This window comes from Phalangium opilio, unplaced genomic scaffold, assembly GCF_054372755.1.
Source record: "Phalangium opilio isolate 3A_F unplaced genomic scaffold, DU_Popi_V2 ptg000209l_1, whole genome shotgun sequence".
NCBI classification, from domain to species: Eukaryota; Metazoa; Arthropoda; class Arachnida; order Opiliones; family Phalangiidae; genus Phalangium; species Phalangium opilio.
In genome coordinates this window covers 4,529,356-4,547,834 of record NW_028324217.1, presented here as the reverse complement: position 1 = coordinate 4,547,834, position 18,479 = coordinate 4,529,356, and the positions used below count along the sequence as shown (strand labels likewise).

The following is an 18,479-nucleotide window of genomic DNA, read 5'->3' as shown; positions in this document are numbered from 1 at the left end:
TCAAGGTTTGTTGGTTAATTGATTGCTGAGGATATAGTAAATACCAAACAGTTATAGTTAATTCACCCTAGCACGGTGCGATAGTTATATACCCATCTTAATTAAGTTTGATGAGCGTGAGAGCAAACAACAAGGAGGGTCCCTCGCCTGGGAAGAACGATGTTACATAACTAAAGTATTATGAGGATACAGAGTGTCATCCTTCTTCTATTATCCCCTTCTTAAATAATCAATTAACACTTAAGTCCCAAATTAAAATAAACATTAAACAAACCTCCTAACTGAACCAAAATAAAACTGATACCCAAACTTAAGAACAAGAGTACCGAACACCTCAACCCTTAACCCTTTTCATTCCTACACCAATAATCCAACGAAACCAATCTTAGATCCACCAATTTTAACGAAAAGAAATCAAGTTCTATACCTAGGATGTTTTCTACAAACCCCCTTTTAGCTCGTGCATCTTGTATAGCACTAAACTCGTTCTGGGTCCGGTAAGGTTTAGTTTCGAATTTGCAGCAGTTTCCCACCAGTCGCCGCAACGATCTCTTTTACCCATTTGTCGATCTGCCCCTAGCTGGGCTTCACTATATAAAACCTTATTCCGTTTTCCCGCATCGCCTTTACTTCAGGGCGCGCTCGGTGTAACATCACGAAAACCCTTGCCTCGTCGTGATTACCAAAAAGGGTCCTCGCGTATCTTTTCGAGGTATCTCTTAATTTAAAAAGCTCCTTCTTCGCGGCAAACCGAGGGAAGTAGTTGAACAAACTGTATCTCTAACCCAAACGAAAAGACACTAAAACAAACTGTAATAATTCGGTTATATAGTTTCATCCGGTTTTCACACCAGAACGAACAAATTGAAACTTCGTAACAAGGCTTTGTTTAAAATCCGACAGTTGCGAAAAAAAGACTATCAAGGTTCTATTTCAAAGAAAGATTTATCGAGAAATAAGAAGACGTTTTGAATACAGGTATCCCGATATCATCGTATCATATTGAAGATTTAGTTTCTTCTCAACCGGCGTTGGAAAGTTTGGACAAAGAAGGCTTTATTACCAAAAGGTAAGGAAATTGGGGGTATTTTTCGGTGTTCTTTGGCAAATAGATGAGTTTATGACATGGTTCGAATTAAAAAAAGCCAGTCCAATAAAGACCCAGGGTTTTTTTTCGAACCCAGGTTTATGATCAGTTCTGGGAAAAGATGAAGTTTCGGGTTACTTCAAATGATGTTTATTTTATGATATATGAAGTTTTAACATCAATTGTTCTGAGTTCAATAAGCGCCTAAGTATTTTTAAAAATGTTTTTGGGTCGTAACAAGACGCTAAAAGGGTGTAAAAATACTTATATAAAGTTCTTGTCCTAATTTGAATACATTTATAGAGATTTTTTGATGTCAACGGATTTTTTATTCTGTATGTTTTAAGCGCTTCAAGTGGTTTTTCCAAATGGAATTTTTGACCAAATTAAGATTGTTGGCCTAATTTTGACATAGATTCAATAATTGTTACGAAATTTGAAATATTTAAATGTTACGTAACATCTGACTTACAGTTACCTAACAAAATGTTCGTAGTAACTTTTGTACCCAACAAAACAAAATTGGTTACCATTTTCATGAGCTCAATTAGACAACATTAACAAACATATTTAAGCTACAACATAACATTTACGTTTCCTAAAAGTGACCATATTTTACCCATATTTGTTAGTGAACATATTTCTAAATAAAATGACTTATTTTTATAATGAACAACAAAGCAACACTTTCTTCGTGTAATGTTCATGCTAATTTCGGTTTCACATTAGTTACCTCGTAAATAAAATTTACATTTTTCATTTTACATTTTTATCGAATCTGAAGTTATGTTTAAAGGCCTTTTTACACGACACAACATTTGACTCAACTAAATGGGTCAAATAGTTGAGTAAGCAAAAATTGTTTAGTGATCAATTTATAACTTGGTTGTTCAACTTGCAATCCAACTTCCGTTCACACGACCAAACTATTTTACTCAACTCAAGTTGACTCCTCTAAATGAGTCAAAAAAAGTTGTATCGTCTGAGAGGGCCTTAAGTAAGTTGTTGGTTTTTACTACGTTATAACAGTTAGGTCTTTCACGATGAGTCCGTTGCCCTTTCTGGTGTTTACTCTAATTTTCCACCTCAACTTTCATTGGCTCCTATCAAAATGTCAACAATAATAATAGACAAGCGTAAAATCTCAAATATTACGTCTGCTTTGTTTGAATAATGCGTTGAAAAATTATAAAATGGAAAACACACGCGACGATGAATATGTATTGCACAAATTATAAAATGGAAAGCCCACGCCACGTTGAATAGCACTTGCTTAACTTCTTCGCATATTTTCATTGTCTTAAGTCACCAATCGGTTTTATCATTAATTTAATATATTTGTTGCTTATATCCTATGCAATACCTTGCTTTTACTAACATAAATTACCCACAAAATGGTATTTTCCAAAATTGTAAATGTTAATTGTATATGTAAGTTAAAATGTCATCACCTCTAATTGAGCCCAAAAAAAATTTTAACAATGAAGACTTACAATGATTATAAACTTATGATATATATATTAAAAGAATATAGTAATTAGCATATTTAATTATATTTTATGTTTTTCTAAATTAAAATAATTTTTTGGGGTGAAGCCATCTTGCAGGCTGAAAGCCTCTAATGCTTTTCCTACGAGCCCCTGTAGAAATACTCGAACGCAATACACCCGTGCATACACATTATTGTTGTATTTTTATTTTTATTTAAAAAAACATTTTTTTTTTATGTTTTCAATCGATAAATGAAAAAGGCCTTTTATGAAGCATATAGTTCTTAATACCAACTTCAACATAAAAATAATTTCAAAATCGTAGGTCAAGAGGTTTTTGTAGATAAGGTCATCAGTGTATCTACAGGGTAGAAACCCTGGCGGCTTACCAATCAATCTATTTACTAGTTCTAAAGCCTAGGTGTTATGTTAAGCAAGGATAATGTGTAGGGTTTTAAAAGCGTTAGTATAGAGTAATTAAACCTGTAATCGCAATATAACGCTAATTCATACTCGATCAGTTCAATACTACCTTCGTCTCACAAATGTTTAATATCAAACAATAGGGCTTTTAATTAACCTACAAACACGTAAAGTACTTTCTGAAATGAATACAGGGTGTTTGTAATAAGTCTACCAAAAATTAAGGAAGATGTTCTTTTGAAGATTTTGAGTCGAAAATGTTCTATTAGTATACAGAGTGTTTGTGATAAGTCCGCCATAAATTAAGAAGGATGTTATTTGGGCCATAATTTATGCCACCAAACTTAATCAGAAACACCCTTTGTGTAAAAGATACCTTCATGATAATCTATTTCGGGTGCCACGCACTTTGTAAAGCTGCTTTTAAACGTCCCTTTCGGATTCTCCATCTCAATTTTAATCTTCAAACGTAATTAAAATTTAAAAATGGAAGAAGGACCAAAATGAAGAGAGTAAAACCTCTTTATTTTTCATTAGATGGAAAGAGTCATTGGGCAAAGACGTCAGAACAACTTCAAAGAACATTTAAAGGGGGGAGAAGCCGGGGGGCCCGCACAAAGCATCCCCAAAAAGCTAGATGATTCATGAATAATGGTTGGTGCTTTATATCCTAAAACGTTAAAAGAAATTTATGGCGGGAACGTCAGCCAATGACTTTAGCAAGAAAAACATATTGACACGTTATACCGTAATACCAAGAGTAGATATTGCACCAAGAGAGTGCGTTATCACGTTATCCAATCAATGGTAATTTTTTCAAAACTATTAACCTCCCTGAAAACAACAATCGCAGGGAACTATGGGTATTGACAAGTACTGGCAATTCGAATCGTTATGACTACGTTCGGTGTTACGTCTAACGATGCCAGTTTTGGTCATGTGTGTTCAGTACATTTTTCAGCGTAATGATTAGAGTCAATAGAAGGCAACCATTTACTGGTTGAACAAAGTAGGAGGGGCTTGAAAGTGACTGTTTTAAGTCACAAAGATAATCGAAACGAGATTTACTAATGGTATTTGTGTAGACGTTATCATAAGCTATCAGCGCTTTCGTTAGTTTCTGAACAGTGCCATATAAAGTTTGCAATAACAGTCCAATGAAAGTAGAAGTTATAGCAGACGACTGTCCCATTTAAAGTTTGCAACAATAGTCCAATGAAAATGGTAGATATAGCAGACGACTGTCCCATATAATGTTTGCAATAATATTCCAATGAAAGCAAAAGATATTGCAGATGACGGTCCCATATAAAGTTTGCAATAATATTCAAATGAAAATAACGTTATATCAGACGACGGTCCCATTTAAAGTTAGCCACAATAGTCCAAGGAAAATAACGTTATAGCAGACGACTGTCCCATTTAGAGTTTGCAACAATAGTCCAATGAAAATAGTAGATATAGCAGACGACTATCCCATTTAAAATTTGCAACATTAGTCCGTCCAATTAAAGCAGAAGAAATATCAGAAGACGGTTTGTTAACTTATGCATAAGGAAGGAAACTTTCAAAAGGGCCTCCTCTTCCTTCTGTTTATCGTCCTAGCAAATATTGCTAAGCTGCATGAACACTAGCAATTTTTTTAAATACTCTTGTTAGTACGAAGCTGGGACTAAAATAATGGGCCATGGGGCGGGGGCGGGTGGAAGAAAGTGGAACAAAATCTTAGTACGGTCCCCAAGTTGACTGCAGGCTCGCTTCGAAAAGAATGGGTAATAAAATGAGTTTAATAATGTGTCACAAGGGACATTACGCTTGTCGGGGTGGAATTAAGATTTACTTGCACGGGTTGTAGCAGCTAGTATCGGGCTAGGGGTGAATTATGAAGCGGAAAAATAAAATCACGTAATGACAGCGGGCGTGAATGAGAAAAGATCCTGGGCTGCAGCTTAATCTGTCACCAAGAACAAGGCCCTAATACATCAAGACAGCTAGCCTACCAACGCCATAGAAGAAGTCGCGCGCTTTATAGTATACAAAACCAGGACCACTCGCGTACGGAAGGACTCGTAATAAACGCTGAGGTGGTTAGGCAAGAAATTGAGGATATATTTACAAAGTGTAAAAAATAATTTTACATGGTGTTTAGATCCGAACTTTCGAAGTCTGGCATAAATTATTCTCGGTTCAATTTCTTAAATAATTTTAGGGGTCATCCGTAAAATATTCCAATCTTAACTTGAAAACAGTGGGCCGGACGGCAAAATGGAAATGGACTCAAAATCGTACACCCAAAGTACATCCCCTTAATTTGTGCCAGGTTTTGGGCTGGGTTTAATTCGATTCCCTTTTGCCTTCTTGGCTGACCCCTTAAGTATGGAAGTCAAGTACGGTCAACTGTTTTAGGTAATATTTGTGGCGTTGACCGTGGGTTGACTCTACTAAACAGAAAGAAGGTCTGTAAAATTTTTCCAAACATCTTCTAATGTGCAAAAATACGGTCTGCAGCGAATAACAGAAGAAATTTAGAATATGCAGGGGTAGATTTAATTTTAGAAGTAGGAATGGAGAACAGAGTAATGTGGGCGCCCGTCAAATTCCCGGATCGCCTTCCACCGGACGAAGGGGTATGAAAGAAGAGGCAGGTCATGGCGACAGAGGTAAAAAGGAATTACGTATTTTTTGCCGTCCTCGTCACCTATACGTCATCAAACCGTTGTTTAAGTGAGCCAATAAGATAATTTAAACTTTTCGTTACGCGTTGGAGGGAGGGGCTCTTTACTGGGCTATGACTTGGACTGAAGTAAATATTAACCGTTCTCCATTCCTACTTCTAAAATTAAATCTATCCCTGGAATATGTTTTTCTTCAAACTGGGCTTCACATGACGACTCTGCAGTCTCCCTGATGTTAATAGTACCTTTAAAATTCTGGTATATTTTCTAAAACATCGCAGTGTAAAAACCCAAGCACAATTTCAACACTTGTAGTGAATTAGGGCGTACGATGAAAGCCCCAAAAAAAGGGACCACGGAAAAACTAAGTAACGGAAACATGGACTATTTACGTTAGTCCTTTCGGGCGTAAGTGATCTGTGAAACATCTCCAACCCTGTTTTCAACAAGAAAAGTGAGGAAAAAAGTCTATACCATCTATAAGAAAACGAGATCCTTCTCTCATATTATATCTGGCCTTATCCGCGAAGGCGTTTGCTGCCTCTCCAACTCCGCTAAGAGAAATAATAAATATCAATATCTTCTTCCTTTATCTAGACAGGAATTCTGAGTTCTAAAGGCCTCTTCAGACAACAGTAAAATCTTACGTTTCCGTCGGTCGCCTTGTTCATCACGTTTCGGTTGTAGTCTGGGAAAAAAAATCACACTTTTTCTGGTTCAAAACCAGTTTATTAATTGCTTGGATCAGTTTTTAAAATCAAATAGTGTGGGTTACTGGTCCTTGCAAACAGTTTTTTAAATTAAAATCTAATATGAAACTAAGGGGGACAAGTCCAAGGATCAGTTTAACATTTTTAACACTAGGAGGTCACTGGTCCCAAGGACTAGTTTAAAAAATGTTCTTATATTTTCCAGACTGGTTGATACGTTCATTTCCCCGTTCAGACGTCAGAGCAGACGACTTAAAACGAGCCGCGTATATGGTGATTTTTGAGCAAAGACTTTTGAATACTAAAATAACCGACCATCCAAATTGACTAACACCGCGCCAATATATCGTCTGCTAATGCATAGCTTACTTGATTACGCGTCATTAAGGCATGATCAAGTGAGCTAAGACTAATGAAAAGACAGTAACGAGGTGGCGCCATCTCGACACAGCCAGACGAAACTGGAAATTTTCAAACTGAACCCGCGGCGAATCTTTTACGTAGTCTTTGTCACGTGTCTAATAAAGCGAGGAAAGCGACTACACCGTAAGATTTGAAAGTAAGATTTTAGTCTGAATGGGCCTTTAGAGATCGAAAGGGTGAAAGGGGCCAGATTCTGAAGATAATGATTCAGTGTGAAATATGGCGTCTATTCGTTATTCGAAAAATGTGGGTTTTCATATTACTGCAGCGGCGGCTTCGTTTATGATTGATTCGAGGCAGATTTTAAGCGCGATTTGCTCTCTCAGATGGGAATTCAAGTAGAGGGTGGCCGGTTTGGACTTTTTTCTTGAAAAAAAATCTAGTGTTGTTGAGGAATCTCATCTCATCTCAGTTTGGTTTGTGGTGAAAGGATATTCTTAAGTGTAGGATGAATAGATGGTCGCGAGTCTTCAAGAAATAATTGCATAGAAAAGAATTTGATTCTAAATATATTATCAAAAAGTGATATCTAGTTTATTAGGGAGAAGGTGTAAGATGCCTAAGTATTCGCGCGCGCCATAGTCCCTGCAGTCCCCCTTTCAAAATACAAGGGGGACGTAAAAGGAGGCCGGGCTACTTCGCCTCTCCTCAGTCGGAAAATATGACTATAATTTTCGTCATTCGCGTCGCTCTGGCGTGCACGAGTTTTCAAGAACCAATGAGATGCTGGCTGGTTGTAATTTAGAGGCGGGGATTAACTTTTGGACTGGAGATAAAGCTAGATTATAAATGTGGAGGCGAATTTATACCTTCACCCTAATAAACTAGATATAACTTCTTGATATTAGAGATAAAATTATTCTCTATGCAATTATTCTTGAAGATATTTGCACTTAGCATTTAAATCGTGCTAGGACAAACAAAATGGAGATGGAAGTATAGAACATTTTTGACTCAAAATTGATTTCCCAAAGAACATCCCCCTTAATTTATGGCAAACTTATCAGAAACGGCATGAATATAGACTGGTGGAAAATAAATAAATTTTTAGGACGTCAGAACTCTGGCCATTGAAACAATAAAGAGAAAATTCTTTCAGGGTGATCGCCCTAAATTTTTGAAACAACCTCAACCTGTATATATTCTATCTTGAGAAATATTCAACTAACGAGCAACGTTATTTATAAAACAAAAATAAATCCAATAATATGGATTTCGACACAGATATTGTTCAAATACTCGCTTAAAGAGGCCAAAAAATGCAATAAAAAAAATTGAAAGTCATCTAGTTCGGTATTACGAAATTTAAGTAAAAAAATGGAAGATCTTCAAGATGAAAGTAAAGAAAACATACGTAGACTTATTTATATATTACCTCTCTTTTAAAAACGAAAAGAGGCCGATCGATTTCGCAATTTAAGGAAAGAAAAACAATATCGTGAATTTCAAACGATGCAGCTCCTTTTTTCCCTGCCCTCTCTTTAATGTACATATGTATCATATAAATTCATAAGATATGTTCCATAAGTTTGTCACTGGTAACTTAGAAACTGGAGCTTGTAATTTTGAAGTGATTGAAGTAGGTCATAGATTCAAGGTAAAGAGAGGGAGGCCTGGTGAGGCGCTGCTGTCAAAGGCTTAGTAATGCAGACTAAATAGGACCTAGATGGAACTTGGTCCTGCAAAATTAATTAACCACCTGCACCGAGTGTAGTTAGGACTTCAATTGACTCGCTTAATTGTCGTTCTCCCTCGACCTAGATATCTCGAGAACTGTAAGTCTCTCAGTAGCATTACGAACTTGTATAGGTAGTGTCATTCATACTTATGGAAGATAGCTTATAAACTTATGCTGTATGCAATATTCCCCCTTCATATTTCTTCACCTTTTATTACCCAAATAAAATGGGAAAAAAAGTCCAGGAAAAATATTAATAATGGAAGAGTATCGTCGACCTCTATTTCTGAACGCATAAGTTTATAATACAATATGTTTCTGATAAGTCTGCCATAAATTATAGGGTATATTCTTTGGGTGAAACTGAGTGAAAAGTATCACCAGAACATGGGTTGTAATTAGCTTTACTTTACCAGCGTAGGCACACTTCTACCCATGATTTAATAATACACTTTTGCTATAGATAAAGGCTCAATAATGTTCGTAGATTTGAAGGGACACTCCAAGCTATAATTTTTAAATCGAAAGAGCGTACAAAATAATTAAATCATCAATTGGAACCATGTTTCTATCTACAATATTAAAGGAGATACAAGCAGTTAAGTTTCCGTACGCAAGTAGTGTAACGAATCCGTCAGGTGGTACTAGGCAGCCAATAGGGGTACTCCCAGTGAGTGCTTCACGAGGAAGCCTAACGCGGAAACTCAACTGCTCATATCTTCTTTAATATTGTAGCAGGGATAGATTTAATTTTAGAATTAGGAATGGAGAACGGTTAGCATTTACTTCAGTCCGACTCATAGCCCAGTATAGAGTCCCTCCCTCCAACACGTAACGAAAAGTTTAAATTATCTAATTGGCTGACTCACTTAAACTACGTTTTGATGACGTTGCTGACGGGGACGGTGAAAAATAGGCAATTTCTTTTTACCTCTGTCGCTATGACCCGCCTCTTCTTTCATACCCCATCCGTCCCGTGGAAGGGGGTCCGGGACTTTGACGCGCGTCCACATCACTCTGTTCTCCATTCCTACTTCTAAAATTTAATCTATCCCTGATTCTAGATAGAAACATGGTTCCAATTGTTATATTCATTATTTTATGCTCTCTTTCGATTACAAAAGACATAATTCTAACTCAAAGTATTCCTTGAAGACTATTATGTGTTACTCCACATGTATGTCTATTTCCTTGTTTTAGATTTAGAAGGCAATCAATATTTGGGAACCCTAGGCTATCTCCGTACATAAATCTTTGTTTTCATTTCTCCTCTATCAATAACATAAACAAAAACACAAACAGTAACTATACTGGTACATGTATGGTCTTCATTGCCTTAAAATTTCTGAATTTGTAAACGTGTTCTAGAACGAAGTCGGTTGGTCGGTCGAACCCTTCACGATTAGTTTATTCCAAAGAGAAATCAGGAAATGACATTTCACCATTTCCTCGCAATCAGGAAATACCTTCATTTCATTCAATCGATCGCAAACCGACTGTACTTCCTCCATTTCCTTAAAGGGATAGTTGCCCTTAATTTCGTTTATCTTAAGGTTTTGATAGATTTAGATTTCTTTTAAACGTGAAATTTGAGCAGCAGTTAGTTTTGTTAATTTACCTAAGAAATACAAAAGGACGTCTTAACTATGTCCTCTTCATGTGAAAAATAATCTGGCGTTTGCTCAACATAGAGAGGTTTCATTTGCGTGAGTGGTACAGTAAGTATTACCATTGTTATGGCAGCCATGTTGAGGGTTTTCAGTTTTCCGCCACCTTTGAGCGCACAAGATTATAAGATATGTTCCATAAGTATAACGACACTACCAATACAAGTTCGTAATAGTAGAGATGGACTTACAGCTCGAGCTAGTTCGAGGGAGAACGACGGAAGCGAGAATTGAAGTCCTACACTCGGTGGTGGTTAATTTTGCAGGACCAAGTTGCATCAAGGTCCTGTTTAGTCTGCATTACTAAACCTTTGACAACGCCTCATCAGGCGTCGCTTTACCTCGAATCTATGACGTTTCACCGACAACCTGTCAGTAACCAGTGACAAACTTATTGAACATATCTTATCATCTTATGATAAATGTATTGATCTACTATCCCTTTAACAGACACTTGGAAATTTCTCCCCCAGTTTAAAGCCTTTTCTCATATCAAGGGAGGATTACGGGGTGATATTTTTAAAAATTAAGTTATAATATGATTCATCATTTTCCATTTGGAAAATCTGTATATAGTATAATGCTAAGACTATTTGCGGCATATATAGACGCATTAAAAGTCGTGTTCGCTGTTCCCTTGCCTTTTAAATAAGGCTTTAATCATCGCAGACTTTCCAACGCCCTAGGCCAAAATACAGGGTGATTCATTTAGGCTACCCATCTTTCAGGACTTGATCATTTACAGCCTTAATGCAAATATGAAATCAAAATGCATTGAACTTTCTTGGTTGTAAACAACATAACATACAGTAACACCGTGGATATAAATTAATACTAAAGTATTATGGATTCTCATCTCTTATGTTTTCACTAGAGTAAAATGTGCCTCGTAACCCCCCTCCTCTGAAACCTTGTGAGAGAGAAGGAAATTCGAATTTTTTCTCTCTGCGCATGGGTGAATTTTCAAACCCACCAATCAGAATTCTCCGAAGAGATAAAGTTCCTTTTCCCCTCGTGACCTAGCTATGTCCGCCGCGATTTGAACTTTCAGCCGTCTCACATCCATAGGTGTAACGCGCATTTCGTAGCCAGCTTTTTCACCTAGTTGGGAATCCACAATACATTAGTATTTAAACGCTATAGCCTTACAAAACATGATTATAGTTACTTTAGGAATAGTAACCCTTAAAAATTTCACCGAACTGTATGTTTGATTTCAGTAACACAAGGGGAAGTCATTGGAAGAGGTTTAGTTGAGTTCCTAAGCCTAAAATATGCACGAACACGACCAAAGCCTAACTCGTAGTTTTAACACACAATATAAGATAAACTAAGCCTTGGTCCCTTATCACGAACCCAATATAAACTAAACCACCCTGTACATATCGTGTAAGCCTTGAAGCTAGGTGCGAATCACGAAGGGTTGGGCCTACACCGAACATGGCACAAACCCGTCCCTGCCTGGGCCTAACATTCCCTAGAAGACAGGAAGAGAGTAGGGGCGCCGCGGGCCTTGTCAGATTTATCTTACTGTTGATTTCCATCGGAAAGCGAAAATCCGATTTTAATTCGTAGGAAGGAGTGACAGGCAAAAGAGAAAGAGAGAAAGATGAAGAATCCCGCCTCAAAACGGTCACGAATGACTTTTGGGTGTAATTCATTATTGAAACGTTAGGCTTAGCATTCGGAAGAGAACGAACGAATGGAGAGAGGGAGATATATACAAAACTTTCCACCTGCGAATTCATTCAAACACCCCCCCTTTCCTATCCTCCCTTTATTTTAATAGAGTGTCAGTCCCAGTTTTAATCCGCTTATGGAATATTCCATCTTCTCTCTCTCTCTCTCTCTCATTTCCTCCCAAATGCAATTGGCTTCATAAAATTTTGTGCCCTTTTGCCTTCCAGCTACAGAAACTCTGATTTTCGTTAGGAACTTATTTTCAAAGCTAAGGAATTGGAGGAATTTATCCAAAGGAGTTGATATATTTGGGTTCTCTGTCTGAAGGTCAACTCAGACTAAACTAAATCTGACGTTCACGTCGACGTGTCAACGGCTACGTAAAGTATTGGTGGCTTTAGTTTGAAAATTTTCAGTTTCATAGGGAAGTCTCGAGATGGCACCACCTAGTTGGCGCCTTTTCTTTAGCCATAGCTCACTCGATCATGCCTTAATGACGCATGAACTTTATCTATGTTTTAGCTGACGATGTTAGCGTCTTTTCTTTAGCCGCCATAGCTCACTCGATCATATCTTAATGACGAATGAGCTTTAGCTATGTTTTAGCAGACGGTGTTAGAGTCTTGTCTTTAGCCATAGCTCACTGGTTGATGCCTTAATGACGCATGAGCTTTAGCTATGTTTTACCAGACGATGTTAGCGTCGTTTCTTTAGCCATAGCTCACTCGATGATGCCTAAATAACGCATGAGCTTTAGCTATGTTTTAGCAGACGATGTTAGCGTCTTTTCTTTAGCCATAGCTCACTCGATGATACCTTAATGACGAATGAGCTTTAGCTATGTTTTAGCAGACGATGTTAGTCTTTTCTTTAGCTATAGCTCACTCGATGATGCCTTAATGACGCACGATCGAGTGGCCTATGTTTTAGCAGACGATATATGAAAAGTTATAGGATTCTTGGCGGTATTGAATTTGGGTATTTTAGTATTCAAAAGCCTTTGTGAAATATTCCCTATTTATTTCGTCCTAGATGTGAATAACTCGCTGCACTTCAAAACTCGAGTACCACGTGAAGAGGGGCAAGTTATCGCAAATAATGAAATTGCCTAAATCTCAGTAACGCACCGGGGGAAATTTTAATACGAATAAATGTATAATTTTATCGTAATTGGAAGATTTCTTGTGGTTTCATTTCATTGATGGGAAAATTGAGGTTAAGTGCGGAACTTAATGAATACAAGCAAAAGAGAAGATTCTCAGTACATCTCGCTTTTATGGATTGGTTTAATGGGTCGAGAGAGTTAGAAATAACAAAAATATATTTTTGGCAGCCATTTTTCAAAATGGGTGCCGTTTAAACTTCTTTCGTGATATTATTATTTTTCGGCGTAGAATTTTGCTAGGCTCACCCTGAATTGTACCATAAGTTTATAAGATATGTGCCATAAGTATAACACTACCAATACAATTTCGTAATGCAAGATACTTACAGCTCGAGATAACTAGTTCGAGAACGAGGGAAGCGAGAGTTGAAGTCCTACACTCGATGGTTAATTAATTTTGCATGACTTCCATCTAGGTCCTATTTAGTCTGCATTACTAAGCCTTTGACAGCGCCTCACCAGGCGTCGCTTTACCTCGAATCTATGACCTACTTCAATCACTTCATGACAAGTTCTCAGTAACCAGTAACAAACTTATGAAACATATCTTTTAAACTTATGATAAAACGCAATAAATTAGTGCACATACTTTCATTAAAATCGTTTGAAAACTACTTGTAGTGTTCTGTATGCCAACCATTTTTTAAAATGGCCACCGATTTACACAAAAATCCACACAGCCCTACCATAAAACGCAAAAAACAAGTGTACGTAACATAATTTCCAACAAATTGGTTGCAAATTATACAGTAACAACCCATGTATACATCCAACATTGTATTATAGATATTCCGCAATTTACATTTCAAGTAACCAACGTTAGTTTAAATTCATAGCATGAATCATTCTCAAATTAGTGTATATCCGAAAACGCCCCGGGAAAAATTCAAAACTTATTTAATTTTTGGACATCGACGTTTGAAAATATAATTAATTTTTAGGAAGCCCTTTACCCGTTTAAGCTCTATATAGACAAGAAGGCAAAGGCAAAGGCATGGGAGCACTAAACGCGAATTACCCATTCAAGTACCAAAGGAAACAATTAATCTCGAGGCCTTAGTTGAACTAATTTTTAAAGCCTTCTCGCGTGCCATAAAGAATAGTCGTACGTACAAACCCCCCCCCCCCCCCGCTTTATGTGTTAGTGCGAATAAAATATTATGGACACGTGAGATAAAGGTCACGCGATGCCAAAACTACGTTGCCAAATACGCGAGGGGTCCAACATTCTCTAAACAGCGTAAGGGATTTCGCGATTTCGTCAAAAAATGTTTGGGATTTCCTCTTTGATTTCATTTCGCCAAAGATTCTTTCTTTGATTTTGCAATTTTGCCAAAGATTTCTTCTTTGATTTAACGATTTCGCCAAAGATTTCGTGATTTCTTTGATTTTGCGATATTGATAAAGATTTCATGATTTCTTGTTTTATTTTGTGATTTCACCAAAGATTTTGTGATTTCTACTTTGATTTTGCGATTTTGCCAAAGATTTCGTTATTTCTTCTTTGATTTTGTGGTTTTGATAAAGATTTCATAATTTCTTCTTTTATTTCGTGATTTCACCAAAGATTTTGTGATTTCTACTTTGATTTTGCGATTTCACCAAATATTTCGTGATTTCTACTTTGATTTTGCGATTTCACCAAATATTTCGTGATTTCTTCTTTGATTTCGCGATTTCAACAAAGATTTCGTGATTTCTTCTTTGATTTCGCGATTTCAACAAAGATTTCGTGATTTCTTCTTTGATTTCGCGATTTCACCAAAGATTTTGTGATTTCTTCTTTTATTTCGTGATTTCACCAAAGATTTTGTGATTTCTATTTTTTTTGCAATTTCACCAAAGATTTTGTGATTTCTTCTTTAATTTTGCGATTTCACCAAAGATTTCTTTGATTTCGTCAAAGATTTCTTTGATTTCGTCAAATATTTCGTAGTTTCTTCTTTGATTTACAGATTTCGCCAAAGCTTTCGTGATTCCTTCTTTGATTTCACCAAAGACTTCGTGATTTCTTTGATTTCGGGATTTCTTCTATGATTCCGTAATTACGTAATTTTGTGTGAAAGATTTCGCGATTTCTTCTTTGATTTCGGGATTTCTTCTATGATTCCGTAATTACGTAATTTTGTGTGAAAGATTTCGCGATTCCTCGAGAAAGGTACGGGATTTCGTGTAAATGTCGGACCCCTCGCAAATACGCCTTGCTTGTACAGCACTCTGAGCACGCTTCCATTTTGGAGAATGTTGATTTTATATTCTAGCTTTATATCTTTGTATAGGTTTCTTTATTGCATTAATAATTTCATTAATTACCGTTTCCGAAAGGGTTTTACGAACAAAGTCCAAGGCCCGTAATGAGGGAAAGGCGCAGTCAGAAGGTAACGCATAAACGGAGATAAGTTTTGATGCGATTTACTTTTTCTATAACGTTGCTTAATGCATAAGTTCATAAGATATGTTCCATAAGTTTGTCACTGGTAACTTAGAAACTGGAGCTTGTCATGAAGTGATTGTTGTAGGTCATAGATTCAGGGTAAAGCAACACCTGGCGAGGCGCTGCTGGCAAAGGCTTAGTAAGTTCAGACTAAATAGGACCTAGATGGAACTCCTGCAAATTAACCACCACCGAGTGTAGGACTTCAATTCTCGCTTCCGTCGTTCTCGAACTAGCTCGAGCAGTAAGTCTTCAGCATTGGAACATATCTTATAAACTTATGCTTCCAGTAAAGATAATATACAGCGGAGTGATATTAGCATTGTTATTAGTTCTGATTTAGACTTAGTTCTTCGTTCCTTGAAAGAGAGAGGCTTGGAGTAGAAACCTCCATACCTATGACGTTGCAGTCTTTACCCCATCTACGAAACGGCACTGTATTCCTCCCAGCATCCTCAGCGTTTAGGTAGGATGGTAGGCAAAGAATGCCCCCTGTGTCTTAAAAATATAAGCTAATTCTCATACAAATACAATGGCGCTATGTGGCAGCACTTAACAATCGCCTATCGAAGAGTAGGGGCCAGTCTGGGAAATAAGCATACTTTTCAAACTAGTCCTTAGGACCAGTGACCCCCTAGTGTCCGAAATAATAATCTGGTCTCCGGACAGTCCCAGCCATTGTTCTCCTATAGAATTAATAAACTGGTCCCGAGGACCAGTAACCCCCAATAGTCCAAGAAATTAATAAACTGGTTTTGGACCAGAGGAAGGAAGTGTGCTATTTCCCAGACTGGTAGGGGCATGCGCAAGGTACACTGTAGGACTTTCAATACAGCAGGTTGAACACAACCTTCATTTGTCTTGCCAAACAAATAATTTATTTTAAAAACGTAACCACGCACTCAAAATGTCGAATTTAAAATTATTGATTATAAACTTCTATGACATCTTTTAATATAAAACCATCTTCGCTACCACCCTCTAGGTTTCAAAAACGAATCGAGTCAGGTCAGGTCCATCCGTATACGCATGCAGTTTCCCTTTTCAGGCTCTGAAATTCATTCCCGGAATAGCAAACATCATTTTGACAAGCGAAGGGTTTTTTTATACCCCCGTTGTGAGTTCTTCCCTGTGCTGCTCGCCGCGCCGCTCCGCTCCGCGTCTATCAGAACCGTCAAAGACAGTTTCTGTTTGCCCTGGTGTACACTAGCAAAGGCCTAGAACGAAGAGCCGAACACCGGGGTTTAATTAAATGTCAGTTAAATGCGCACCTGTCATTGGCAGAATTCAAAGCTTCGTAATTACAACATAAATCCCAATTTCCAACACGCGTTCTCATCCTGTGGGCGACGTTTAGGGTTCACCCTAGTTCGAGGGAAGTCAGCCAGCCGTCTCTGGACAGTAGAGATAACAACGATCATATGTTGGCACAACTCGAGTAAGTTAGTAAGAAATGGTTCGAGTCGTTCCCAATGTTCTTGTGGGTTCTGCAGACAGTGCAGTACGGTGAAGAGAGTTTATCCGTGTTTTAAGGGTTTATTCTTAGGGTAATCCCTGTTTTATTGGCTTATTATTGGGTAATCCGTGATTTAATGGCTTATTATTGGGGTAATACGTGTTTTAATGGCTTATTCTCGAGGTAATCCGTGTGTTAATGGCTTATTCTCGAGGTAATCCGTGTGTTAATGGCTTATTCTCGGGGTAATCAGTGTTTTTTGGCTTATTCTCGGGGTAATCAGTGTTTTTTGGCTTATTCTCGGGGTAATCAGTGTTTTTTGGCTTATTCTCGGGGTAATCCGTGTTTTAATGGCTTATTCTCGGGGTAATCCAAGTTTTAATGGCTTATTCTTGGGTAATCCACGATATCGTGGTGTAATCTTGGTAATATGGGAAGACCCAAACTTATACGATAATTATTTTACTTATGCCACTCGAATAAGAGCTTACATCACGATCAGTGCCGTCCATGTAGGGTATAAACTATACTTCCACAAGGACCAGGTTAGCTTCAGTTGCATCACAAACTTCAAACATTTATTGCATGAAACACTTAACACTTTCCCTTACAAAAATTGATGGTAAATTTTATATAGAGGTAGATAATAAATCCATATTGTGTATGTATATGAACAGGAACTTGACTAATTGCCAATTCGTTCAATGGGCTCGAGTCTCAAGTGGGCTTTGTATTATATAAGGCCAAGAGGGACGAGAAGGTGTAAAATAGCTCGAGGCTTTTGTTAAGTCTGAAGAGCTGCGCTTGATAAAGGTCTTAGTTACTTTAAATATAGCTACTAAATTATAAGTATTTTTTCAGTAATTTTTCCAAACTATAAGCAGTTTTCCAGTACCTTTTCCAAACTATAAGTAGTTTTCCAGTACCTTTCCCAAACTATTAGCAGTTTTCCAGTAACTTTCCCAGAACTATAAGCAGTTTTCCATTAACTTTCCCAGAACTATAAGCAGTTTTCCAGTAACTTTCCCAGAACTATAAGCAGTTTTCCAGTAACTTTCCCAAAACTATAAGCAGTTTTCCAATAACTTTCCCAAAACTATAAGCAGTTTCCAGTAACTTTCCCAAAACTATGAGCAGTAGTGCAGCAACATTCCCAAACTATAAGCAGTTTTCCAGCAACTGTCCCAAACCATAAGCAGTTTTCCAAAGTCCAGTATCGCGTACACAATAACACATTCTGGCAATTTGACTCACATTCGAAGTCAGAAAAAATATAAAAATAAAACTCCTTTGTATAACAAAATAATCCTTATAAATTTGACCTTCACGCACATGACACAAGGCTAAGGAATTTTGTTGCACTGTTGGCATTTCTGGTCTAAAAAAATCGAAAAGCCTTTCTATACATACAATACATACATGCCGCTCGAGGACGGGGGCATCAGCTAGCTACTTGGTTTCATTAAGAGGGAGAATAATGGAAGCATTCTAAGAGGCTTCCGCCCCCCTGGCCAATCCCCTTCATAGTCTTCCTTATTCACGCAGCTCTACGCCACCGTACTTCTTTCAGTTTCCATCCGAGCTAACCCTA

The 18,479-nt window shown here is 37.5% G+C and overlaps 1 protein-coding gene across 1 annotated transcript in view; it reads left to right on the top strand.

The window, feature by feature from the left end:
- Positions 1 to 385: 385 nt before the first annotated feature.
- Positions 386 to 18,479, top strand: part of LOC149618554 (protein O-mannosyl-transferase Tmtc3-like) — a 51,489-nt gene continuing 33,395 nt past the window's right edge. The window contains exon 1 of the mRNA XM_089854391.1: positions 386 to 1,069. The gene's annotated coding sequence lies outside the window, so the exon portion shown is untranslated. The remainder of the gene's footprint in view (positions 1,070 to 18,479) is intronic.